The 27,300-nt window shown below is 33.9% G+C and overlaps 1 protein-coding gene across 1 annotated transcript in view; it reads left to right on the forward strand.

The window, feature by feature from the left end:
* Positions 1-254: 254 nt before the first annotated feature.
* Positions 255-27,300, forward strand: part of RapGAP1 (Rap GTPase activating protein 1) — a 191,822-nt gene continuing 164,776 nt past the window's right edge. The window contains exon 1 of the mRNA XM_035352856.2: positions 255-714. The gene's annotated coding sequence lies outside the window, so the exon portion shown is untranslated. The remainder of the gene's footprint in view (positions 715-27,300) is intronic.

Below are 27,300 nucleotides of genomic sequence, written 5' to 3' on the forward strand. Positions count from 1 at the left end.
CGAATCAGCTATTTATTGCCATTAAAGTAAAAAGATAAAAAAAAAAAAAAAAAAAAAAAAAAAAGAGTTATGATGAGTTCAAAGATAATACCTGAGGATTCTCTGTAGGGTAACGTTGTTCTCTTTCATTTTGTTATGCGTCAAGTTACAGGTCAATTGAAATGATGATAAAAGTTTGTGATTATTATTAACAGCAAACGATAATGAAGAAGGATATTGTCTTCACTGCGTATTTTTGTTTATGCAGCCGGCAAATTTAAAATAATTCTACGTAACAGCTAGTAACATTGAGATAACGCTATCGTACATCAAACCATCAAACCACTTGCAGGAAGTTGAATACCATTACAGGCATCTGGCAACCCTAGATCTGTGAGGAAATCGAACGAAAAAAAAAAACAGAGAACGGAAACTGTCCTATTCGTCTTCGCTGCTTCATTGGTCTTCCAACGCATTATCCTGCATCCTGTCATTACACTTTAGTTAAGCCGCCTTTCAGGCGTGGAATAAGTTCGCTCGGATTTAATTCTGCCATTTACGCTAATTGCAAATAATATGCGACTGATATGGAATATTGCAGCATTTGGGTAGCAAAGAATTTGTTGTGTCTTTGAAACTCTGACGTCAGCTGGCACCTCGTGTTGCCACTCCGTGAAAGATTTCGCTGGAATTCCGGGTTTCTTCGGAAAGCAAATTCTGGATACGCAGTCACAGGTAAGGTAATTTTTCTTCCGTCGCATATTTTGAAATATAGTTCGCAGTCATTTCAGGTCTTATATAAAAAATTTTAAATGAAATATGCATATCATATTTTCTATACACAAACGTGTGTTTGCAGTTTCAATCATTTGCACAATATGCGTGTTTCAAACTGTTTGAGTAACTATTTTTATAGTTATGCATCAGTTCTTTATCAGTGTGCCGTTTCGTGCTCGTAATATTTTTTTTTTTTTTTTTTTCATTTTGGTTTGTTATTATTAAGCAAGCAAACTAGTTCAGCGGAATTTATGTATATATGCATCTCTCTCTCTCTCTCTCTCTATATATATATATATATATAGATAGATAGATATTAAATGATCTAAAATTCATTGAATTCGAAAACAAGTTTTTTTAATACTTGCGTGATGGCTGCAAAGATAATAATAATTGATTTACTAAAGAAATACTGATTATATTATCTCCTAATATAAATTTAGTAGAATGTATCAAAAAGATAGAACCTATATGTAGGAAGTTTAATTTCGAAAATTGTGTGTAAATCATGAAAATTTTTTTTATGGGGACTTGAATTTAAATCATGAATAACAAAATTTCAAACTTTGTAAAAGAAAGTAAAAAACAAGTAATTATCGCTATTAATCTGAATTTCGTTGACTTTTCAATGGGAACAAACCAACTCCCGTTCAATGAACAATAATTAATAAATGCGAAGGTGCTTCATCTTTTACTCAAGTAAGAATGATATAAAACTATTTAATATGAAAAAGGTGTTTAATGAAAATTATAACATTTCTATAAGAAGTGCTAATAAACTGGCAGCGAAAATTGATGGAAGAAATCAAAGTAAAGTACAGGAATTAATTTGTAGGTAATTACTTTTAGCTTTATTTTATTACTTTTATTTTAAAGGCATAGGAAGAACAGCAATCTAATACATTTTGCGTTCGTATACCTAGACAGAAATACTTTTATATACAGTGGATTGAATACACAGAAGCAAACACATTTGCACACAAACAAAAACACATAACACAAACAAAACATTAGTGTAATAAAACATTAGATAGATATATTCAACTTAAATAGTATCATCTTTCAAATTTTACATTCTGTAAAAGTATGCAAGGAATGCAAAAGTTGACAAGAATCAATTGCAGAGTGTAATATTTATTGTATTATAATTTCATACATCCATTAATTTCTTTGTATTAAACGGGCATTTTTATCTTTATTTCCTATAAAGTATTAAAATTTTTACTGTGTTATTAACGGACGTGCCTCAGATGCTATGGTATTAAATTTAAATGAAAGTAAATATAAACTAATAAAGAAAGAATTTTATTCGAAAAGAATCGAACAAATGGGTGTCTGATTAAAACTTATGTTTAAAATAATTATAAATTGCCCAAAAGAGCTTTTTATAGTTTCAGTTTTTTTCTTAAAAAATTGATTATAAAAATAAATTAACTCTTTTGTGCTGGGATCAGTTTCCAAAAGAAAATGTTTTATTCTGTTGAGATTTCATGGCACATTGACGTTAAAGTGATGTATTTTGGAAACATTTCATTTTAGTAATACTTTCTACAAATCTAATTTAAATAAGAATTTGTGGAATGGGTCTTCCTAAGAAGTATTGTATTTAGAAAACACTTCGGTCAGTCAAAGCCTATTTAACATTTCCTTTTAAAACATTTAAGATAATTTTTGACATTAGAGACATTTTCAAGGCTGCGTTTCTTTTCTTGCATCTAAACAAGACATATTCATGTCAAGAGTCACACCAGATTCCATTTATTTGAAAAAATGCACTCTTTTTTTTATTTGTTTTAATGTAATTACCGAAGAGGAAGAATAAATCATTTCATATTTACGTTTTCATGATGATTAAATATTCGCGAGTTCAAAATTTATTTAAACGAAATTAATTTTCTTCCAAAAATATGTTATTTAAAGAAAATTTTAGTTTAATATTAACCAAAATGTAATAGTAACAGTGGGAAAGGAAAGTGGTGGTGCTTGAAATAGTTTAATAAAAATACTTTCAATTAACAAAACAAAATTTTGATATTGATATGGACCATGATCAGCAACGTCCAGAAAATTTCCATAGATTAATATCAATGAAATGCTGCTTATTTGTTTTTTAAATGTATGAGTTTTATATGAAATCACGTAATAGTTCTACATTCTGTATTTAACAGAACTTTCATAGATGTTAAATGCTCCAACTGAAACAAAGCTGTGCTATTTTTTGGTTTTTCCTTGAAACAAAATGATCAGACACAGCATTCTTACCAACATCTGTTATTCATATCATTTTCCCGCCGATAAAGACAGAACAGAAGAGTTTTATTCTTTGTAGATAATGTATATTATAATGACATGTGGCTAGAGATTTTCAAAGAGTTTTTTGAATTCAGTCCTCTTTCAAACAAGTTTTATAATTTCGTATTTTTTTTTTTTTTTTTTTTTTTTTTTTCTGAAATGTGAAGCATATCGTTTTTGTTTAAACTGTATCTTCAACTTAGAGTAAGTAAAATTTGCCTATATTTCTTTGAATAGTATTTAAATATTGTCGCTCTGGGAAGATTTAAATACCATTAAAGCCCCTTTATTAGAATGGCTTTAGTCTGAAAGTAATTCATTTGTTTTAAAATCAGTATGTTTTACATATTATAATATATTACTGCAGTTGTTAAAAGTACTGCTTTTTTTTTTCGCTAGAATTTACTGCTAATTACTGTTTAGAATTTATTTTAATACTTACGTATTATCCCTTTGACCTTAAAACAGTCAACAAACAGCGTGATTTAGTTTCAGTTACGGATAAGCGTAGCATAATAGCACACTCTCCTAACATCTACGATTACATCTGATGACTGACTCTTAATAAGCCTAATTTTTTTTTTTTTTTATTATTTATTTTTTCTGGACAAGGATGTAAATTAACTGTTACTGCTATATTTTTTCTTGCATTTTGAAAGAAATTACTAAAATCTGGTATCTGTCTTCTTCAAAACGGTACAGTTCGGAATATTAGGGGAAGCTCCCAGATCTAGGTTTATGATGCCCTCACACGGTTAGAATGCCCAATCCCCAGAGGTGATCCAAGGAGGCTTAACCCCCCCAGATCAACCCAGGGGGAACAATTTTACACTCACACAGTTTGGGAATATGTAAGACAAGTAAATGGTTACCGGCAAGCCAGTCTGTTCCCCAAGTGTTAACCAGGGGGAGCCAAACCCCCAAAGACAATCTTCGATATCAAACCATGTAATGTCCCCACAACCAAGGGCCAGACGAGACAGTACCAGTACAGTCCCTTCCAAGCCATAACCTACCATCGAATAAACAATGGCTGTATTCACTATGAAGACTGATTGCTTTCCACAGAAGTCGAGGCTGGCTAGGTACTGTCGGGAGTTGCTCGTCAGTCGACACCATGGAGGTAGGAAGTAAGATGGAGTAGCCCTAAACAGGTTTCTCCCGTACCCTGCTCTGAAGCACCGGCGATCCCTACGTGGTGACCAAAACATTGGGTCATTTACCATTCAGTTCAATGGGTTTTGACGCGATTGGATGTAAATATTTTGTAATTGCGTCGTAAATATATATATAAATGTATACATTTTCTTTTTCTACAACACTTCAGAGTCCTAAGTATATGAAAACAACATATTTTCAAACAACATTTCATTCTGAATGGAATTACCTCCATGGTCCTTTCTTACCTCCATGGTCGACACCCGGGAGGGGGGGGACCTTCAGAATATATATATTTGGATATATTTGGATATATATATACATATATTTGAAATATGATCATCTTTAAGAATTGGTTAAGCAGTTGCCATCATTAGGAAGGATATGAGAAAAGTAAATGGAAGAGAAAAACGGGCTAGCTACGTTTTCTTAAAATCTTTATGTACTACATGTTTCGCTCCTTTTTACTTCCTTGTACGAAGTAAAGAAAGTATTGTAATCGCGAAAATTTTCGGGTATCATATTTCAACAAATATATCCAATTCTGACTACTACTGAATGCAATTTAACGTTGTTTTTGCGTGACATCTGTACGTAAGGATAAAATAAAGGACTCTTTTTTCCAAAACGGGTTGCAAAAAGGATTTAAAGTGGTTTCAGAAGAAATGTTTTACGACGTGTGTACGTACGTATGTATAAATGTATGTCATGTAACTCAGAAACGTTAACTTTTGTATATAGGACTGCTATAACATGTAGTTGTGCACTTCTCTTTTTGGTTGCAATCGATCGTATAAATATAAATATACATACCCACTCTATTACTCTGTTTCGTGAGCTCAGTTTTTTTATTCTTATATGTTGGTCAATTGTACATTTTTTGCTTTAAAAATTCTTGAATTATGTTCTTCTTGTCTTTCGGTTAAGGTTTTTATGCCTTTATTTAATCTGCATGCGATTTACGTAGAAACTCTAATTTTAACTGTGAAAATTGTCTTTTTAATTGTTTTAACTGTACTTAGTGTTTTATGTTTTTCTATATTTTTCGATTTTTAATAAAGATATTTTGAGGTTTTATGTAATTTTGCTTTGCCGCTAAGGGAGAACTGAGTTAATTGAATGAGAAATATATCTCTAATGAAATTCGGGGAAATAAGTTAAAATGAAATGCAACAAAAAACGCGTATAATTTAATATTCCGCACGAGGAAATCATGTGACGTACACATCATATTTTTTAGCAAATCAAAAATTAGTAATAAATATGTAATATAAGCAGGCTGAAAATATAGTATTCCTTATAGTGATCATAAATAAAAGCCTTTAACGAAAAGATTCAGAATGTTTTCATTGCTAAAAAATCTACTTTCACCAAGTCTATGTTTCAAATAGCAACGAGCTTTAAGTGAAGCATCTCTTCCTGTTGATCGTTCGTAAACAAAATCTAATTTATTGTTTCTATAAATAATAAGATATGTAATACTGAATTTTTTAGATTAATTATATATTTGTATTTATATTTATACATATATGGTATAATCGGCATGTGTAAAATTTGGCTTTTCTAAATTTACATAAGCAAATATTTTTAACTTTATTCTTTTTAATAAAAATTTTACTTTATTGGGAAGTTCAGTAACATATAATTTAATTGCCTTTTAATTAAAGAAATTAAGTTTTATAATATATATAAAATAAGTGCTTTGAAACAAATACCATAATTTAATTTTCTTCCATATTATTTCTGTAGTAACAATAAATCCCCGCGATATTTAATTATTAGAAAACAATGTTCCTTAGTTTTTGGATTTATATAGCTGAATAGTAACTACCACGCGTTCCAGGACCAGTAAAATGTAAAGCAAGGTGTTTTCGAATCTGTTATTTGCTCTTGTGCTTTGTCATCATCGAGAGTGAAAGAGGATGACAAGTGCATGTTTTGATAACATGCCTTGCGAGAGTTTTGTAGTTCTGCAAATGTGTGTGTGTGATTATGGCAAAGCCTCGAGGGCTATCTGCCTAAGGAGAGGGATGCCTTCGAGAAGGACTTTCTAAGGGAAACTGGCTCGTATACACGTTGCACATGGGGAAAACCACGAAAACGCCCATGCAGTTAGCCTGTTCGCGGGATTCGAACCTCGGACCGAACTACCAGTGTTCAGCGACCGCTCGGTCGCTGGTGGGCAAGTTCTGCAAATGAGATGTTATAAAAATAACTCTCTTTTAAGCTTAATATAAATATTTATCATGTCTAGATGTAATAGAAATAGCTTTCGTATGTGCTGCATTATTTTAGATGAAACTCTTATAATAATTCTATATTTTCCCAGGAAAATCTGTTCAGAGATTCACAAGTATCACTGCCGGTTTATCAATTGTTGACAAAATCTGTTTTATGTTGTTCGCATTGACATAAAAGGGAAACTAAAATTAAGTCTTTAAATTGATTAGTTTTACATTACATTGCAGTATTGTTTAAATTGATTAGTTTTACATTACATTGCAGTATGGTTTATTATTATTATTATTATTTAAATCTATTATGGGCTTACCACTTCTGACTGTTTAATTTTATCCCAAACGTAATCAGCTGTGTACATTATTGCAAAAAATTGAAAATTGAAAGTTTGATAAAGAATTACAGTGGGCGAAAAAACCGTCACATATATGCACACAGATACACAGACATTGTAAAATTAAAATTAAAAAAAAAAAAAAAAAAAAAAAAAACTTATTGTAGAGATCCTAATTCGTGATTATTCACTGAAAAATTACTGTTGAATTTTTAGACTGAAATTACTATTGAATTTTTGAAATAATAAAACTTGTCATACATTTCTCATGGTATCTACGAGTACTGTTGAAATATGCGATCATACCATAGGCCTTTGAGCTTGCGGGAGGGGGGGTCAGAGAATATACGTGCTTCCAGGTGCTGAATCTTCAGCTCATCAAAATATGGTACAGATATGACAAACCTCTCGAACTACTTCATTCTATCACTCCTAACATATAGATCTCAATTCTGTTGTTAATATTTTCACCCCGTTTTAAGCGTTTAGTCCAAAGAATCTGAAGTATAAGTTTGATTCTAACACTGAATGGTGAAATTAAACCCAACGTATCAAATAACATGCCAGACGCAATTAATAATATACGTCGCTTATTTAAATATTGTAAATTGATTCAGTTCGATCTCCAGAGTGTCTTTATCATTGTGTCAAATTAATCCTAATGCCTTTAACGGTAAATTTGTTTGATACGATCTTCCATATTTCATTAAAAATTATTGAATTAGAACACTGAAACACCAGTGCCGTACATTCATCTTGCTTCATGCATAACGAATGTAGCGAACATTTGATGTCCCACCTTTTTAAATCATCAACATACAGTCTTTCAATATAGAACAGGCTTTTACTGTGTGAATTTTCATATTTCTTCAAACGGAATCGTATAGTTGCTGTGTAACTAAAAGGGCTACATTTGACACCAAAGAGCATACGTGTCATTCGTAAAATTCTAATATCACAACCATTGAAATCAAGTTTGATTTCCTTCTCCTTTCTCCATAAAAATTGCAAAATGTTTTAGCCTCCTCTACTGTGCCAGTCTTTGTAAATTTTCTTTGAATGCTTTTTGAAAAATGCTCTCAGCTGAAAACGCAACTGAGTGATCTCAAAATACCAAAATATATCTGAGCAAATCTGGATTAAGAATAGAACCACTATTTATGATTGAGCGACTGTCCATCTCTAACTTCTGATGATACATCATATACAATCATAATTTTAAACTTTCTTTTGATTCGTGTACTACAGCATGCTGACGTATAAAATGCCCGATTTTTCTATCACCCCCACGAAATTGAACTTGCTCAATAATACCATTCCTTAAGTTCTCATAATTATTTTTATAACGAACATACGGATGCGGATTATGCCTAAATTTATTATATAAACGTATCAAACGTCTTTCTGCAACTTGTTAATTGCTGATCAATACATTAAAGACTTCCTTTAGTAATAATTTGGTTTCTAACCTCTTAATTTATGAAACTGGATGCTTTTCTAACAAGTCTTACCACCAAAGAAACCTAAGAAAGCATTTCATTTGCAACTTAGACTGAAGCGCGTTATCGTTCTGCTGTTTATTAATTGTTTTAGTGAGTTCGATTGTAGATGCTGAAGAGCTAGGAAACGAAATAGATGGTGGTTGTCCTATGATTGCGAAACAAATGTAGACAGAGTGCGATCACATGGTTAAAGAGGACAAAGAGGTGGTGTACACAGAAAATTTGTGCATCCCTGGCTATTGATATGAAAGAAGTTTCCCTGGCTATTGGTATGAGAGAAGTTCAAAAGGCCTTGCATGAACAAGTTTTGCAACACTTTATGCAGCAGTCTTCAGATTGCTGCTAAAAGCTGAACTCCCTTCAATTAAGATGGCCTATATGTACTGAAGAAAATGTGCAAGTTTCTATTAAATCAGACTGTATCAAAGGAATAATAGTAAACAGAGAACGTTTACCTATGCAACGTTTATTCAAAAACACCAAAAACGAACTACTACGTTTGCACAAGTATGACGTGACAGTTTCTTTTACAAATAAACACTGTCTCCATCTATTGAGAAACTATTGGGAATACATAATCTCAAACTTATATTTAACACTTCCGTAAACGGATGCATCGATTTTACTGAATTTCAGGATTATAAAGTCTTTCAATAGATCTTCTAACAATACTTATGAAGTATTTTCTTTCTCCTTCCATACCTTCATATCTTCGTGTACTTGCATACCTTCGTGTTGTAGCGGTACAAAGACTATCAGACAGACTTGACCACTGAAAAATCGGTGGTTCAAGTCCTGTGAAGACATTGACTGTGTTCCCCAAGAGCTGAGTCTTTAAGTACAGATCTTACACAGAACGCCGAGGATTGGCCCCCAACCGAGATTGCATCCAGAGGTTGTCTCCAGTGGACCCCCAGGGGATCAAATCCCGGCAAATAGCTTGGCGTGAGCGAGATTTTCTTCACGTGTAATATATATGCGAGTCAATTTTCCCTAGCAAATCCTCAACAAAGGTATCCGACTTTTAAGCAGATAGCCCTCGAGTGCTTTGCCTTGATCAAACATACTGAAAATCGTTAGTTACTCCTTTCCCTGCACATTAGTTCATTTTGGAATTGCACAAACTGAAGTGCTCCCCCATTCAAAAATGCGGTTAAAATCAACTTCGTCTGGTACCATCTCACATGATACAGCAAATCTGGTTTCTGATAGATATTTAGAATTAAGTACAGTAGCATTTAAATTACTTGAATTTTATCAGGTCGTAATCTGATGATAATACTGAACTGAAAGTCGTATGTTGTGTTTGATATTAATGTTAACTTTTCTCGGTAAATCTAATTTTCGATTCCTCGAAGCATAGTCGAGCTGTGTCGGCCGAAACCATCGTGTCCGAAAATTCGCGGAAGGAACAAGTACATGGGGAAAACATTATTAGGCAAACATCTTAATAGAACACCGTGATAGTAAATAATGAAGAAATAATAAAACTTCCCAATTTTAAAACACAGTCATGCAAATTGTTGTTAAAAATTAAAGTACTTTATGAAATATCACATGAGGATTACATTGCAGGCATGCGTTTTCATATTTATCTTTTTTTTTTTAATATTCGTATGTTGCAGCATATAATAATCTAGGAGAGCGAGAGTAAATGAAGAAACATTTTACCAGTATTTCGTGAATTAAGTAATAAACTTGTAGAGTCATTAGGATTTTTGAAGCAGGAAACGTGAAAAAAAAAAAAAAAAGCAATGCTCTCGCCGAAACTCGAACCTGGACCTCTCGCATACGCGCCGAGTGCACTACCGTTACACCACGAAGATACACAGGAAGGAGGCAGAAAATATGTACTCCCCCCTCTTAAAGGGCGACTGGGGATTAGGGGATCCAATCGCCAAATCCTGTTGGTGAAGAATCGTCATTCACCACCTTTTTAGTTCGGGCACCACTGTAGATTAGTAGTGTAGATGTTATTTTAAGCAGGAGACATGAAAATATGAATAGCGCCCTCGCAGGGACTCGAACCCTGGATCTCTTGAATACGTGCCGAGTGTGCTACCGTTACACCAAGAAAGCACGCAGAAAGGAGGGAGATAATTATAAAGTTTGAACTGAAAATTGCGAAAGGAAACTTTTTTAACATTCAAAATTCAAAATTGAACAAAAATTATAACGTTAAATAGCTAATAGAATTTTAAACCTATGTAATCGGCTTATAAAAGTTATTATGTAAGAAATCCTAATTCTAAAAGCCTATCAGTATTTTTTCATGAAACTATGCTATACAAAATGGATTGGAAAAAAGAAGATAACTTCTGTAAAATCATTTATATGACTTCTGCAAAGTTATTTGAATGACTTCTGCAAAATTATTTACATAACTTCTGCAAAGTTTTTTACTAAAATCGTTTGACAAATTTTCGAATTAAAAAATAAATTTACTTGTCTCCTTGTTGTTTATCTGATATTTTCTGAGTGTAAAGATTGCATTTTATTTTACTCTATTTTATTCATCATCTTAACGCGTAATTTCGCAACGTTTTTATTTTCATTGTTTGGTTGTTGATTAACTGTTATCGCAAAACAAGGGAGGGCGGCTGTCTTGTACTTTGGTAGAAAAGCATTAAAGAACGATATTCATCTTTACGTCAATACGTTCGAAGGATTGAAATTTCCAAGTTTTTCTAAAAATTTCTAAAATGTAAATTTTTTCGCAAATAAAATTATTTAACTTTCACAATCAGGTATTTTTTTTTTTTGTACATTATCAAGTATTGCTTTGGAAATATTTTATTAAAAAATGTTTTTATTTCTTGCTTGACTTTCAATAACTTATTTACTTTAATTTGACTTCTTGTATGTATATGTATATGAATCGATTATACAACATCTACTACCTAAAGCCTCGAAACACTAATACCTCCTAACGGGGACTAAAATAGCTCGCTGTATATTTTTAATTCACCTCCAACACACGCCCTATAATGCAAGAGCCTACTTTTTTAAAATATTTTTTGTTACATTTTTCATGAGAAACTACAAATACGTTTTTATCAAAAAAAATTAAACTATGTATTAGTCATTAGGTCTGATGCAGTAGGAAACATGAAAAATGTGCAGTGCTCTCGCCAGGATTCGAACTCAGGATCTTCCGACTACTAGCCGGACGTGCTTCCAATAATAACATGAAGGAACGCGGTAAGAAGGGAGAAAATACCTTATATTCTCTTTCACTTAAAGGGCAATCGGAGAGGATGAGACTCAGTCGCCAAGTACAACTATTGACAAACTATTGCCATCACATTTTAGTTGGGGCGCCTCTGTAGAGTCATTAGGTTTGTCAAAGCAGGAAACATGAAAAAATGTACACTGCCCCACCCCGGATACGAACTCCGAACATTACGGTTGTGATTGGACGTGTTTCCAAATTACATCACGAAGGCACGCGGTATGGAGGGAGAAAATACTTTACATTCTCCTTCACTTAAAGTGCAAATAGAGAGGATGGGGCTCAGTCGCCAAATCCAGCTGTTGAAAAATAATTGTCACCATGTTTTAGTTCGGGAGCCAGTGTAGAGTCATATGGTTTGCGGAAGCAGGAAACATGAAAAAATGGGCAGTAGTCTACTCCGGATACGAACTCCACACCTCCTTATTGTGAGCCGGAAGTGCTTAATTAATTCCAATTAATTAAAATTCTACATAGGACTAAAATTCTGTTGATTGCTGTTATATATAATTGTAATTTCCACTCATTTTCATATTTTGAATGTTTTAGTTTCTTTCTTGATTTTTTAGTTAAAAATTAGTTAATTAAGAAAAATCTAAAAAGGATGTAGGCAAAAATATTCCTTATTTTTTCTGACGCTCACAAATCATATTGCAACTTGTAACTTTTCAAATATAAAAACTGCGATGTATTAGTAAATTGCAATATGTCTTAAAATAGTCCAGTTATGTTATCGCCGTGCTTTGTTTTGAAGTAGCTGTATTATTTTACCATGATGTTTTGCATCAGAAACTTTTTAAACAGTTTCGAAATTTTATCTTCGCTTTGTATTCTACTGCGATGTTTAGAACCATGATCTGCGATGTTCTTGACTCACTCTGTTTTTCCACCATATTTTCACTGAAGTCGAACATTGATCAGATATACTATAAATTAAATATATTTTAAAGTCTATCAACTGTTGAGAAATGTAAAACAAAGGTTTAAATTATTAAGAATTCTTAAAATGTTAACATTTTATTTGCTTTTAATTGCTCAGTTTGTTAATCAATAACAGAATAATTACAATTTGAAGGATCTTATTCTCATTGAATGAAAACGCTTTGAAAATCGGCTATATGAGAAAGTACAGGGAAGTTAAATTTTAAATATTTCGGTTTTGCACAGGAGCAATACTTGTCAAAGGTTGCTTCTATTCGTTTCTCCTCGTCTGTCAGTGTCCGAAACATGATAGTGTCTATGAACTTGTGAAATACCGTTCTGGTAAAATACATTATTTTACATACTAAGTACATAGTAATTCATAATGATACATACATAATAATACATTTGCTTGAAGAGGGAAGGAGTAATAAAAAACCCGACTTAACCCGAATTTTTTTGAAGCTGGGGACATGAAAAATGGGCAATGCCCTCGCCGGGACTCGAACCTTGGACCTCTCGAATATGCGCCGAGTGTGCTGATCATTACACCACGAAGGAAAGCTAAGAAGGTGGGATAAATACCTTATAAGTACAAAATTCTTGCTTCATATTCGTTTTGACTTATCAAAGTTCTGCTGCATTTTTTTACTACTTTCAGTTTTGCTTATCGAAGATCTGTATATGTATTTTCCTTCCTTTCTTCGCTATATATGTCTGTGTGTAATGTATTTTACCTGTGTTACACTTAAATAACATTTGTAACGTCTGATTCTTTGGTTTTTACTTTTCTTTATTCGATACCATGGTGATTTAACATGATATTAATTATAATATATATTGTTGCGTGCGAACGGATTCGTAATAGTTCATCATCATAATAGGATAGTAAAAGTAATTGTATGATCTGAATGCACGCAGAACCGATTGTAGCTTGATGAAATTTATTTTACAAAAAGGAACGCTTTACAATCCTGGCACTTTTCGCAAATATACTCCTACAGCTCTTCTCAGTATCACAGAGTACAATCAGTAACTACACTTCAAACTACTAAGAACGTTAAACACAACACAAAGCAAAGCGCATCGAAAGCGGCAAAGCTCCTACGAAGATGTCTCAGTAGTCCGAAGTTCATACTGAACTGAACAACAGATGATAAACTTCCAAAGTTCCAAGTTCCGCTGATATGCCGACGAGCAACTTGCAGTTAATGCAAGTTTTGTTCCGGCTGTCTTAAAGTTAATGTTACGGCGAGCGCTGAAAGTATATGAATGCTTGAGTGCAACTGGAGGACAGGATTGCAACTGTAGGCCGCTGAGAAATCGCTAGTCCCTTCCACTTCTCGAAATTACTGAACGGCATATGACGGTTGGATACGGTTACAGTTACATAAAGGAACAATTACAGTTATTCAATTACAATACCCATTAAGGGGTTATCACATGTAGCGACGATCCCCGCTAGACGGGACTTTTCTGAAAAACGAGATTCTGTTAGCATTGGTTTAAACGGGAGGATTCCTAGAAAAAAACAGCTCCGCTGGAAGCGAAGTCCCGCCTAGTTACGGAAACGATGTCCCTGCTACGCGGGATACTTTGAAACTTCGCCAAAAATGTTCCGCCTGGAGCTCTGACACGGGTAGATATCAACCAATCAGACGAAAGTTCTGTTTCTGAAGGATCACGCGATCCCAATCTGAGCGATAATCGATTACTCTTTGGCGTTCAAGTCTGTTTAGTAAGTGAAAATGATATCCTCTACTTAGCTTTCGTGGAAATGTGCAGGTTTTGAGAAATGTCCCTTTCGACGTCCAGTCCCAGGAAGAAACATATGTGATAGGGACTTTACAGTTATAGGAATCGGACCCAAATGTCACCAAATCAACGCCAAGTTTGGCGACTTTTGGCCATTTCTCCTCAAATTTGGCGACAAAATTAGTAACCAAAACCATCGCCAGCTTGGCGATATCTCGCCAATTTAGTGAGATGTTCATCCATTCAATGTCCCGGTATTCTTATTTTTCCCCGTCGCTTCTTCAGATTTTCATGTTACATTATATAAAAAAAATACTACAATTTCACTAAAATTATTTACATTGTGTACAAAATTCTTTACAATACTTTTTATTATTAAAGTTTTTATATTTTAATTAATTTTTCAGTAATTTTAGCTATCTTATTCTTCCGATTTATGTTCATTTATATGAACGCTAAAATTTACTCAACCAAGAAGTATTTTTATATATTTTGACCATAAAAATATCGTCACTAGACAAATTCATGAATAAAATCTAACGTTTTATATTTAAGCTGTACCAGTACATTATGAGAGTTTGTCGGTAGCTTTAAAAAAAAATTTACACAAGGCATTCTTTCATTTAATAATTTTTAACGTAAAATTCTAAATCGAGAAGTTTTAGTTAAAATATTACGTACGCATATGACCTGAACATCAGCAAAGAGAAATTAATTGTATTCAGTGCAATCTTCATATCGTACAACACCACATTTAGTACGCTCATATGGAAAAATGTATTTTATATTTTTGCATTCAAAACTATAGCCAGATCCGAATTTAATTTATACTTGATAACACTATTCTTAGGCAACTCTTGTTTCACAAAGCGTGACTCAAACCATTATTAAAAAAATGCATCCGTTTTCCAAAGATACGAGTTCCAAAAATGAGCTGATTGCTGCATTGTGATTGATTGACAGCTGATAGAAGTAGGTTTTCATATCAATATTAAGTCTAGTTTATTTGAGGTTTTAAACAAATTTAATTTACAGAAATATTTACTGCATTTTCAGGCAGGAAATTAAGTTACAACAAATATTTTATGATTTATTTTTTAAATACATTAATAGGAAAAAAATGTCATTTCATATCAGTAGCCGTGGTTACTAGCATTGTTTAATTCGATCATCTAGGAAAAAATTCTTTATAACTTATTCTTTATAACATTCTTTATAACTTACACTAAAATCGCGAAATTGCTAGTATCTTAACTCTCAGTCAGTTTATTTTATGCTTATCACAGGCGGAAAATAATAAAATCATTTATACCCATAATAATGTTAAATATGATTTTAAATAATTGAAAATTATACTTAAAATTTTATTTTCGAATATGTGTTTATAATATAGAACTATGCGATTATAAGACTTTAAACTAATTATTGAGAATTTTAATTAAAGTATTTATTGGAACTATTAAGTTCTTAAGAAATTAATTTACTCTATCTTTGAGTTTGTATTGATTTAAGTTAAGTAAAAGTTATTTGAAAATTTGGTTACAGATTTATTTTTTAAACATTAATCCTGAACATATATTTTCATTTACAAATTTTATCAAAACAAAGTGGAGAATTTGATGAAAGCGTTTTAACATTGTAGTTGGGAAGTTTCTAAATATCAAACTCTAGCATTTTATATAATAGCAGTAAAGTAGACTCCTACTAAAATATATATCATGAATATCTTTCACGATTTGGCGATATTTAGTTAAACTAAAAAAGTTGAATATTCTTTTATTTGCAAAAATTGCGGAAATATGAAAATTAATTATATCATTAATCTTTTTAACACTCATTTCTAATCAAACTTCTGTATAAGTAGCTCTAGCGTGCTTCGCCTAAAGCCAAATACTACAATCCAGTCCGACCAAAATTATATCCTATTTGACCACTTTTCCTATATTTTGATGGGCCCACCAGCGGCCGAGCAGTGAAGTCGCTGAACTCAGGTAATACGGTTCAAGGCTCGAATCCCGAAAACGGGATAGCTGCACAAATGTTTTCGTAGTTTTCCCATGTAACGTGTATATGAGCCAGTTTCCCTTAAAACATCCTTCACGAAGGCATCCCTTCCCTTAGGCAGAGAGCCCTCGATGCTCGATAATCACATAAGCCACACCAAACCAAACCTATATTTGGATGAAATGTAGGGAGGTAAAAGTCGAAAAAGCGCCAGTACGTCTCCAATTGGCCACCAGAAAACGCCTCTATCCACTAACCATCTTAAACTGTAACGGCTGCTATCAGCATCTGCAGTGAATACTCGACTAGGCGCTTTAATATGATATTACTTGCGCTGCTACAATATTGCTTTGTACGTTTATCAAGTTAATTGGTTCTTAAACAATATAGTCTCAAATGTAGTCCTAGTTATAGTTCGAAAGACTGCCCTAATACAATTATTTTTCAATAAATAATACGAACTTATCTCACTTGTCTGACAGTAACATCAGCACAAGCCCATGAAATTTTATCATGGCAAGGAGTGCCAGATTACGCCTGTTGTTGGCAAGAGCCTTCAGCACGATACAGGTAACATACTACTTTGCTGAATTCCGCCCCCAAATCTGATGGAGAGCACCCGGATGGGGGAGACGGGTCCGAGTGTGTCCCACTCCTCTTCCCCTACCAACAACCTCTCGAGAGAACTTTCGGCTCACCGCTTATTCAGAGTACCCCATGCCTCACAGACACTATTCTTTTTTAAACATCCATGCCTTCTTCGGGGTTCGAACTCGGGCCCTTCGGTACGGCAGTCAGCATCATCGGTAACCACTATGCCGGTTGGACACCATTATACGATTGCAATGTAATTAATAATAAATAAAAGATAGGCCTAAAACCATATACGATTTAAGAATTATTGCATCATGTCAACAATGCTATTAGTAATAGCAGTTTAATGTTCCTTTTATTACTTTACCAAGGGCATGCTTTTATTTGCTAGTTTGTTAATGTTATTATTCGGCCTACAGGCGGCCGAACGATTAAAGTCGCTGAACACTGCTAGTTCGGTCCGGGGCTCAAATCCTGACGAAAGGAATTAAAAAGGTGCTGGATAAAGATTCTTCACGATTTTGCGATTGGGTTCCCTAACCTCCAGTCCCCCTTTAAAAGGGAGAACTATCTCTCTCCTTTTTACATGTCTTGGTGGTGTAACAGTTAGCACACTCGGCGCGTATTCGAGAAGTCTAGGTTCGAGTCCCGGAGAGGGCATTGCTCGTTTTTCATGTCTCCTACTTCAAATTAACGTAATGACTCTAAGCACTTTAATCTAACAAATTAAGGTACGCATACTAAAGCCATAAACTGAAATATTATATTCTCTCTACAAAATAATTGCTGTTCAGAACACATAAAAATAAAAATCTTCTTCAGACTTTTGACAGGCGTAGCGAGCAAACCATACGGAACAATTCTAGTTTTTTCTTTACTTCTGGGCCAATTAAAGAAACCTAAAAACGTGCTTTATGAAACTGAGGCAATCTACTTCTGTTTCTTTCTTTTTAATGAATGGAAGAGTAACACGCCAACTTGAACATTAATAATTGACCAAATTTACCCCTTATTTGGTTTTCATTTGAAATGAAAAGGCTCCGTGCGTTACATCAAATAAAAAATAAATCTTGTCGATTCTTGATCTTCCTTTCTTATTATCAGTAAAGACGGTTCAAAGTGCTAGTCTTTGTTTTTCCGCTCTCCTGTTGTTACTGACTTGTTTTATTTGATATGGTAAGCATCATAAGTATTGTCACCAGAGCCTGGCTCCGTCTAGCGGGGATCTAGAGTCTAATACGTTATGGCCCTCTCCAAGTATCCTGATTACTGCACATAATATTGTAGTCTTTCTAACACGAAAAGTGGACTTTGGAGCTACTTCACAGAACGCTGTCCGTAGACATTTGGCTATTTTAATTCAGCCTTGATTGTGACAAATTTTAGGAATTGATTACAAATTGTGTTTGGCGATTGACTGAGGTTTTTGAAAATCAAAACTGTTTTTAGCCAAAAGGGGCAATTTGCTCAGAAGGGCTATTAGTTTCGCTTTGGCATTTTGCGTCGTCCGTTATACAATGGCGTTTCACTTTTCAAATTGTTGCCGCCAAATATTACAGCCCTGCATTATATTTAAAGAAATTAAATAATGAAGAATCTGCATGTATATATGTTTATCGCAATGTGAAAAACGACGGTACTTAGAGCCATCAGATTTTGAATAACGTAGTCCTCCACCCGAAGGTGGGCACCTGGAAGCCCGAATTCGGAATTTTATTGTCTATTTCATATTTTGTAAAACTTTAACGAATTTTTTATTAAAAACTCAACGATTTCAAAGCGAACAATGGTAACACTGTACACTTTTTATCTCCAGCGCGCGAGACTGCGCATCGGAAGTTCTAAAGATATGCTGCTTTTAAATATTCTATAACACTGCTGTTGAATTGAATTTCATAGTGTAAGTGCGAAGAAGAGGATGGCCAATAAATAAAGCTAACACACAAAAGTTTAAAAAAAAAAAACACCCCTTTAGGCGTAATGTAAAATATGAAAGCTCTCAGACCTTTCTAACTTTTTTTTTTTTCGTTTTAAAGAGCATGAAATACAATTCAGAAACATTTTTGGCACATTTTTGCCTGAAATAAATACTTTTATCATTTTTATTGCTTCTGAAGACAGTCGATGAATGTGATGAAATATATTGCTTATATTTTCATGATTGAAAGTTGCAGTTTCATTTTTTTTTATTCTTGCAGCTAAATGAAGTAGTAAAGACCCTGGAATACTGGTAGTTCGAGACCGGTTTGAACCCTAGTGAACGGGCTGGCTGCATAAATGTTTTCGTGGTTTTTCTCGACGTGTAACGTGAATACGAGCCAGTTCCCCTTCGAAACTACTCCATGATGGTATCTCTTCTTTTAGGGAGATAGCCCTCGTGTGCTTTGCCAGATTCAAGTAACCTAACATAGCCTAACCTTTTAGTTAAACGTGAGAAATTAAAATTCATAGGAAATTAGTACAGGAGTCAAAAAGTATCTGCTCTATACCAGTGTTACTCAAGTTTTCTTCACCTGCAACTCCTATTGATTAGGCATATTTGCTGGATCCCCTTATTCTGATTTTCAGATATTCGGAGCAAATAAAAATTTCAAGCCTTTGTACGACCCCCAATTACTTTTAATCGGTCGGCTTCTCGACAATGACCTCTGGCTCGAGATCTTCTATAAATATATATATATTGATTGTGACCTGATAAAATTAATTTTATTTCAAACTATTTATATTTCTGTATATATAGATTTCAGAGGAAGCTTCAGAAGAATTTCGAACGTATCAAAATCAATAATTTTATTTTTATTTAGCATAAATTTGATTGCCATTTTTTGCATCATGTAGATGTACAAGGTATCCATGTTGTCAGTTAATATATTCAATAATGTAGAAGAGCAATGTTTTATTTTTCTGATATTTAATATCATTTATTCTAGATGCGCTTAAACTGAATTTCATTGGTTCAAAATTATATACGTGTTCGAACTTAAAAAAGAACTATAGAACTTAGAAACTAGACCCCGATTAGAAAATCTACACATGGTAATTTCTTTGTTTTTTAATTTCCATATAAAGCAAACTTGGTTTCAAGTTTAAATACTTTTTCCCTGCTTTTTATTAGCCCAAAGGGCTATTAATTTCGTTTTGGCATTTTGGGTCGATTCACTTTCTGCGTTGATTCAGTTTTCAAACTGTTGCCACCAAATATTTCGCCAAATTTCAAAACGCGCTTTTTGCAGGTATGCTTAGAAATACATCTAATTTAAGAAGATGGCAAAAATTGTATAGGTTATAATTCAAAATGTTTTCGAAAAATTTATAAAAATTATTTTAAAATACAGATTTTTAAAATAAATCATAAATAATGGGTGAATTTTATTTGGAATGAACCTAAATTTCGAAATGTCAAACGAATACTCAAAAAAATTTAACAAAAAAAAAAAAAAAAAAAAAAAAGAGGTATTAATAACTATACATCAAATTTTCAATTAACACTGAGGAGCTAAAATTTTGAAAGTTAATTTTTAAAAAACTACTGGTGAGATTTTTTACAAAACGTGGCACTTTGACATAGTTTGAGTCGTAGACTCGAAATATGGAACAAAAGTGGCATGTCATTTCAGAAAAAAGTTCGGCTTTGTGTCAAAATACTTATATCAGAACAATGCTATATATAAATCTAATACATATCCTTATTCGCGTTTTCTAGAGATAAAAAACACTAAGTTGAATTTCGTCAACCGACCTAGTAGAGCAGGAGATGTTTTTTTTCGCAGTTTACATATACGTTACGGTAATCAATAATTATAATTTCAATTGTAAGGTATAATCAATAATTATAATTTCAGTTGTAAGGTAATTAATAATTATAATTTCAAATTTTATTTTTAAAGCAGCTTTTTTTTAATGCATGTTTATTTAGGTGCATGACATGGTTTATTTGCTGATTAAATTGTATAAAGGTATCTTTTTCTTTTTAGGTATATTTTATAAATTCCGTCTTTATTTATTATATGAGATTTAGCATATATTAAAGGATTTCTAATAAATCATAATTTTGCGAAATTTCTTTCTTTTTAAAATGAAACAACTCTTATAGCCTTTTTCTGAGTTTACTGATATTTTGTACATAAGACTAGGCGAATTTATTTTTATGAAAATTGTAGTTAGAGAACTTAACTCTTGGCAGTTATATAGACTTACTGCCATAAACTGTAGCTGCACTGAAATTTTAGATAAAAATTTATTTTAGATAAAACTACTGCCAAATTATATTACCAATGTTTTTGCATTGAGTGCATTTTATTATCAACTATTTTTAGGTTTTTATTAATTAAACACTGCGCACATAAATTTCGCAAATTATTATTATCAAATTAATTAATTTGAAAAATTATTATTACTTAGTGATTAAAAAATAAATCAATAAAATAAACTGGTAGACATGTGAGCTAAGACTAGAACGAAGAAAAATCAAAGCACTTCAAAAGAAAATGAAAGTAACAAGCAAATTTTAAACCAGATAATTACGTAACGATATTATGTATGCAATGATAAATGTGATGATATATCACGATACCTATCGCTCGGACTAACGGATGAAAAGCCAAACAAGCCGCCGAAGGCGTGGAATGTATCTCATTTTGCAGACTCTTGAGATCATTTGGAAAGCTGTGGAGTGCTGAAGTTTTTAGGTAGTTCGTTTGTGAGGATAATACCTGCTTTACCGTTTACCGTTTGGTAAATATACTTATGCCTCCTATACTTAAAACTTGGTGATTCATTATGTTAATTTACGTAAGAGTTAAATTTTTAACTTGTCCTTTTCCTATTAATTTCCGACACGTCGACACGAAAATTCGTCCGATTAAAAATATTTTGAAAATCTTATTATTGCAGTTTCTTAAGCACAACTGATACTGAATTGTAGTGAGATTAATTTCACTTGTGGAAATGCTTGTCGATTTTGAGAAAAGTTTTCTTCTTGTCTGTAAATTGATCTTGATTGTGACAGGTGAGCCTTATTGGCTGTAAACAGAACGTTAAATTAGACAGAATATTCATGGTTGTCTTGATTTTATAGTTAGAAATATGAACTATTAGGGACTTTAGAGCAGTAGTTGCGCATTCATTGAAAAATTAACAAATTCTCAAGTTCTGTGTTATACATTTGGTGATTTTCCCGCTAAATCCTATGTGATATATCTGACTTCAAATTTAAAGTTTTCTGAAGAACACAAAAACCTTGTCTAAAACTTAAAGGTTTATTCAACTGCAACTTCAAAAATGATGTAAACTTAACATCATAAACAAAAGCTTAAGATCTTAGGTGGAAAACATTTAAAGTGCTTTAAGGTAACAGCTATGCCGGCACGGTGAAGAACACTTTCTTTTAGAAGACAAAATCCATCTAGCCCTTTCGGCATATATCTCCATTCGCTGGATTCAGACTTCCGCTCCTACGTGTTTTGGACTTAAACGGCCGGACTGGAACTGGAACAGGACTGGATCCGGAACAAGACGGGAACCGGAACAAGACGGGAACTGGAACAAGACGGGAACCGGAATCTATCATCCCCTGGTTTCTCCCCCGGCAGGTCCACTCTGGCTCGAACTAAAATGAACTGCGGTGCCACTAAGGAAAGCACCTCCTTTTATTGACGGCGGTTGCCGTTACTACAGGCGATTATGCAAATATTTAACATCCTTCCACCTAAGAAAAAAAAAAAAGTGAAATTTCACATCAAAGTAAAACAATGCTAAAGAGCCTTAATATGCCAGTCTGTCTGGCGGAGTTACAGTTCTACCAGATCGTGTTACAGGTCTCACAGATTTATCATCTACGTTGAGTTTAAGTTCAGACAACGAATCTTGTTTTTCATTCTGCAGCTTCACGGGTATATCATTTTGCGCTACCTCTAAAGGATACAGAGTTCGAACCGCTCTAAGCAAAATTCCATTTTGGGTCTTTACTCTTGGCAAGCCGATTTATTCCATCAGGTCCTGGAAGTAGTTCTATGACACGACCAAGTTGCCAAAAAAGTCTTTTGTCACTACTACCGATCAAAACAATATCATCCAATTTAATAGTAACTTTCGTTTCAGCTCTTTTATGCGAAACCTTGAGAATTCCCAAATATTCTTTACGAAATCTATTTTTAAATGTTTCTCGTACAGTTTGAATATACTGAAATCTTCTTTGTAAATTACTTGATTTAATACCGTGTTTTATATCCCGCACACTACTAGTTCTAATTTCTTTTAAAAAGTCGGCAGGAGTTAAAGCTTTAAATTCAGGATGGGAAAGAATTACTGTCAACGGTCGGTCATTAAGAATCGCTTCACAGTCACACAGTATGGTGTACATTTCTTCATAATTTAAACAAGCATGTTTAAGAACCTTTTTAAGGACTTGCTTCATCATTCCGATAAGACGTTCCCACCAACCACCCCACCATTTTGACCGGGAGAGTTGGCGAACTGAACGCCCTCTACTTGGAAGATCTGCAGGGTTAAGGTGACCAGGTATGTGCCTCCAATTCTCCACACATGTCAAAAGCCTTATTTCCTGTACTCTATTTTGTACAAATGTCCCCCATGGTTCTTCCCTTTTTATCTATGCAAGAACAGTAGTTGAATCTGTCCAGAAAAATGTACTTCTGGCCTCAAAGTCTTTTAGAACGTCTGCAGCAAGACAAGATGCAATAGTTGCTGCTAACAATTCTAATCTTACAATAGTCGTTTCCTTTTTCCCACAAGGGGAAAATCTAGACCTAGCCTGAAGCAACTGGACTTTAACTGATTCAGGTTCTTCTACACGAATGAAAACTACGGCCGCATACGCTGCTTGACTGGCTTCACAGAAAACATGTATTGAACACTGTTTTGGCTGATATCGTATCCACCTTGGAATTTTAATGTTTTTCAAAAGAAAAAGGTCTTTTACCCATTTCAAAAATTTACTTTTAATTTCAGTGTTAACTTCTTTGTCCCATTTTACTTTTGTTTCCCATGTACGCTGTAATAACATCTTGGGTAATATGAGGACTGGACATGTTATACCGATGGGATCAAATACTTTATGGGCTATTGCCAAAATACTTCTTTTCGTGACTTTCTCGAAACAAAGATTTTGCAAATTAGCAACATTTATTTGAAGAGTATCGCCTTGTCTTTCCCATAAGAAACCTAATACATTCGAAACAGTTTCTGTTTCTAAACTACAGTCTGTATATTCCCAACCCCGTAATTCAAATTTTCGTTATGCCATCACATCTGAAGATACTTTCATGAAGCGCTGTAATTTATCTTCACTTCCGACACTTGTCACACAGTTATCAACATAGAAACTATTCATTAATTTAACAATAATGTTGGAAGGATATTTTACATCTGCATAATTTTTCTCTAAAATTGAATTTAGGTGATATTTAATAACAGCACCAAGTAAAAATGGACTACTGGTTACACCAAATACGACTCGACAATGACGAAAATGCTTCAAGCCATCTTCACCCTTTATCCAAAGAAATCGGAGGAAGTTTCTGTCACTAGAATTCAGGCCAATTTGTAGAAAGGCCTTACGAATATCAGAAATCACCCCTATTTTTTCTTGGCGAAATCTATTTAAGATTGTAGGAATAAATGCAATAAGGTTTAATCCCTTTTCAAGACAATCGTTGAGACTCTGAGAACCCTTTACTTTAGACGAAGCGTCAAATACTGGCCGTAACTTTGTAGTACTATGTTCTTTAACAACATGTCTATGTGGCAAATAATGATGGGGTAAATCTAATTCATTTACGGGTACTTCCTCTATTATGCCCTCTTTGAGCCATTCTTGGAATATATTTTCATACTCTTGGCGAAGATTATCCAGTTCAAGTTGCCTAACCGTACCGTGCAACCTTTTAAGCGATAACTCAAAATTATAAGACAGGGGAGGGTGCCCTTTCAACCAAGGCAAAGACACTACAAAGCGGTTATCTTCTATTTTTACAGTATCAAGTAAATGTTGCCTGGTAGCCTCATACAATTTCAATTTACTCTTTTGTTCGGATGGGTCCGTAATACCAAGCGAGTCGAGGGCCCATAACTCAGAAATACAAGCCTCTTTATTCAACATTGAAGTAACTAAAATTGTTGAACCTTCACTATTCAACTCCCCGGTTTTTCCCATAACCGTCCATCCTAACTTTGTCTCAATAGCTACAAGACCGTTTGAAATTTGTTTACGATTTCCCGTTAATAATCGTCCTGCAACATCAGCTCCTATTAAAATTTCTATAGGTCCTCCTAAACGATCTGTTAAACTTATTCCACAGTCAGCAAGCTCTTTAAGCCATATTCCTTGTCCAATAGAAAGTATATTATTACAAATAACAGGATGACTTAACGTATCAAAATTACAATTGTACGAGCCATACGTATTAGATAAATGAATTTTGTAAACTTTATGTTCACACAAACTGGTCGTCGTACCGCCAAATAATGCGTGGCTAAAGTATTCCTTTACCGTATACCTATAACCCATATCTTGAGCTGTGCTTTGCAGAATATATGACCTTTGAGAACCAGTATCAATTATAGCTCGAGCCGAACGAGATTTTTTATCTCCTTTAATTATTACTCTTATTGTTTGCAGCAAAACTTTAGAAGACCTTGAAGAAATGTTGGCGAGTGTTTCAGCCTGATTCGGAGGCTGTTCCGTTGCCCTTGTCTCACTCATTTGTGAATGGCCCTTACATAGAAAAATATGATGCCTTTTACCACATGTAAAACAAACTGTTTTTAATCTACACCTCCTGACAGAATGTCCAGATTTCAGACACAGATAACAAGACCGTGTCCTTTGGATCAAAACTTCTCTTTCCGACAACGATAAGTTACGCGCCTGAAAACATTCCGCAAAACCATGATTTATACTGGAACAAAATATGCAGCCTTTTCTAGCTTCATGAGAAGAAGTAAACAGTTCAGCTGCCGTAGGTTTTAAGTGAGGTTCTCTTATCTTTAAACCCGAATTACCTTTCTTATTACCGTGAGCCAATCGATCGAAAACATTGAAAGATTTAGCTGCTAAAGAAATTCTTTCATCACTTTCAACTTCACCGCGCAAGAAACATAAAAGACGCTCAAGGTCAGATTCCCTTTCTCTTAACTCGGCCTTTTCGCCGGTTAAACTTTCTGATCCTTTACACGAAAACCTAAGTCTCTCCCACGTTTTTAAGACTTCATTCGGCAATGCTGATTCTACCAATGGATATAATATCGCGCAATATTTGCCTCTATTTATTCCCAATATCTCAAAGGCTCTTAGATTAGATTCGAGTTCATTGTATAGTTTCCGCAAAGAGTGTGTACCTTGTTTTTGAATAACAAGGGTTAACAAATCACGAATATAAATCTCCGTTAGTAATTTTTTGTTACCAAAACGCGTTTGCAATGCTTCAATTGCGCTCTTGTAACTATCGCCAGTTGGCGGAAAGCTTTTAACTATTTCCTCTGCGGGAGAATTCTTCTCCATAGCCTGTGCCAAATAAGCAAATTTATCATTATTATCTAATGTAGGATCTTTATCAATCTTTTGGAATTGCCCCCAAAATCCTAGCCGTTTCTTCACGTTGCCGTCAAAGATAGGCAACTTAATCTTCGGATAATGTAACATTTTATTCTGAATAAAGTACGGATCAATTAAAGTTACATTCGGGGTACCAGAAGTAAGATCTTTTAGTTTACTTTCTATAAGTCTCCACCTATCAAAATATAATTCAGATTCATATATTTCCTTAATAAGTAAAGTCTCATCTGTAATTTCTTTAAACATTAATTCTCGTATTTTCATTTCATTATCAAACAAAACTTTAGCTTTCTCGGCAATAACTTTTATTTTAATTAATTTTTCTTCTTGATTAATTTTAGTTTCTTCATTGTCAAATTCATTACACGCTTTGCTAAATAATCTTCTGTATTGAGTTCGTGCTAACTTTAAGGCTTCCATGATTCAAAAATAAAAAAAGTCCCTTACCTTGCAGACAATGTCCTGTCGCTTGGCGCCAAATGTTGATTTTTCCCCTAAATCCTATGTGATATATCTGACTTCGAATCTAAAATTTTCTGAAGAACACAAAAACCTTGTCTAAAACTTAAAGGTTTATTCAACTGCAACTTCAAAAATGATGTAACATCATAAACGAAAACTTAACATCTTAGGTGGAAAACATTCAAAGTGCTTTAAAGTAACAGCTATGCCGGCACGGTGAAGAACACTTTCTTTTAGAAGACAAAATCCATCTAGCCCTTTCGGCATATATCTCCATTCGCTGGATTCAGACTTCCGCTCCTACGTGTTTTGGACTTAAAGGCCGGACTGGAACTGGAACAGGACTGGATTCGGAACAGGACGGGAACTGGAACAGGACGGGAACCGGAACAAGACGGGAACCGGAATCTATCATGCCCTGGCTTCTCCCCCGGGCAGGTCCACTCTGGCTCGAACTAAAATGCCACTAAGGAAAGCA

This window comes from Stegodyphus dumicola, chromosome 5 (genome assembly GCF_044657685.1).
Source record: "Stegodyphus dumicola isolate Sdum_Otavi_A_Nest chromosome 5, ASM4465768v1".
Taxonomy (NCBI): domain Eukaryota; kingdom Metazoa; phylum Arthropoda; class Arachnida; order Araneae; family Eresidae; genus Stegodyphus; species Stegodyphus dumicola.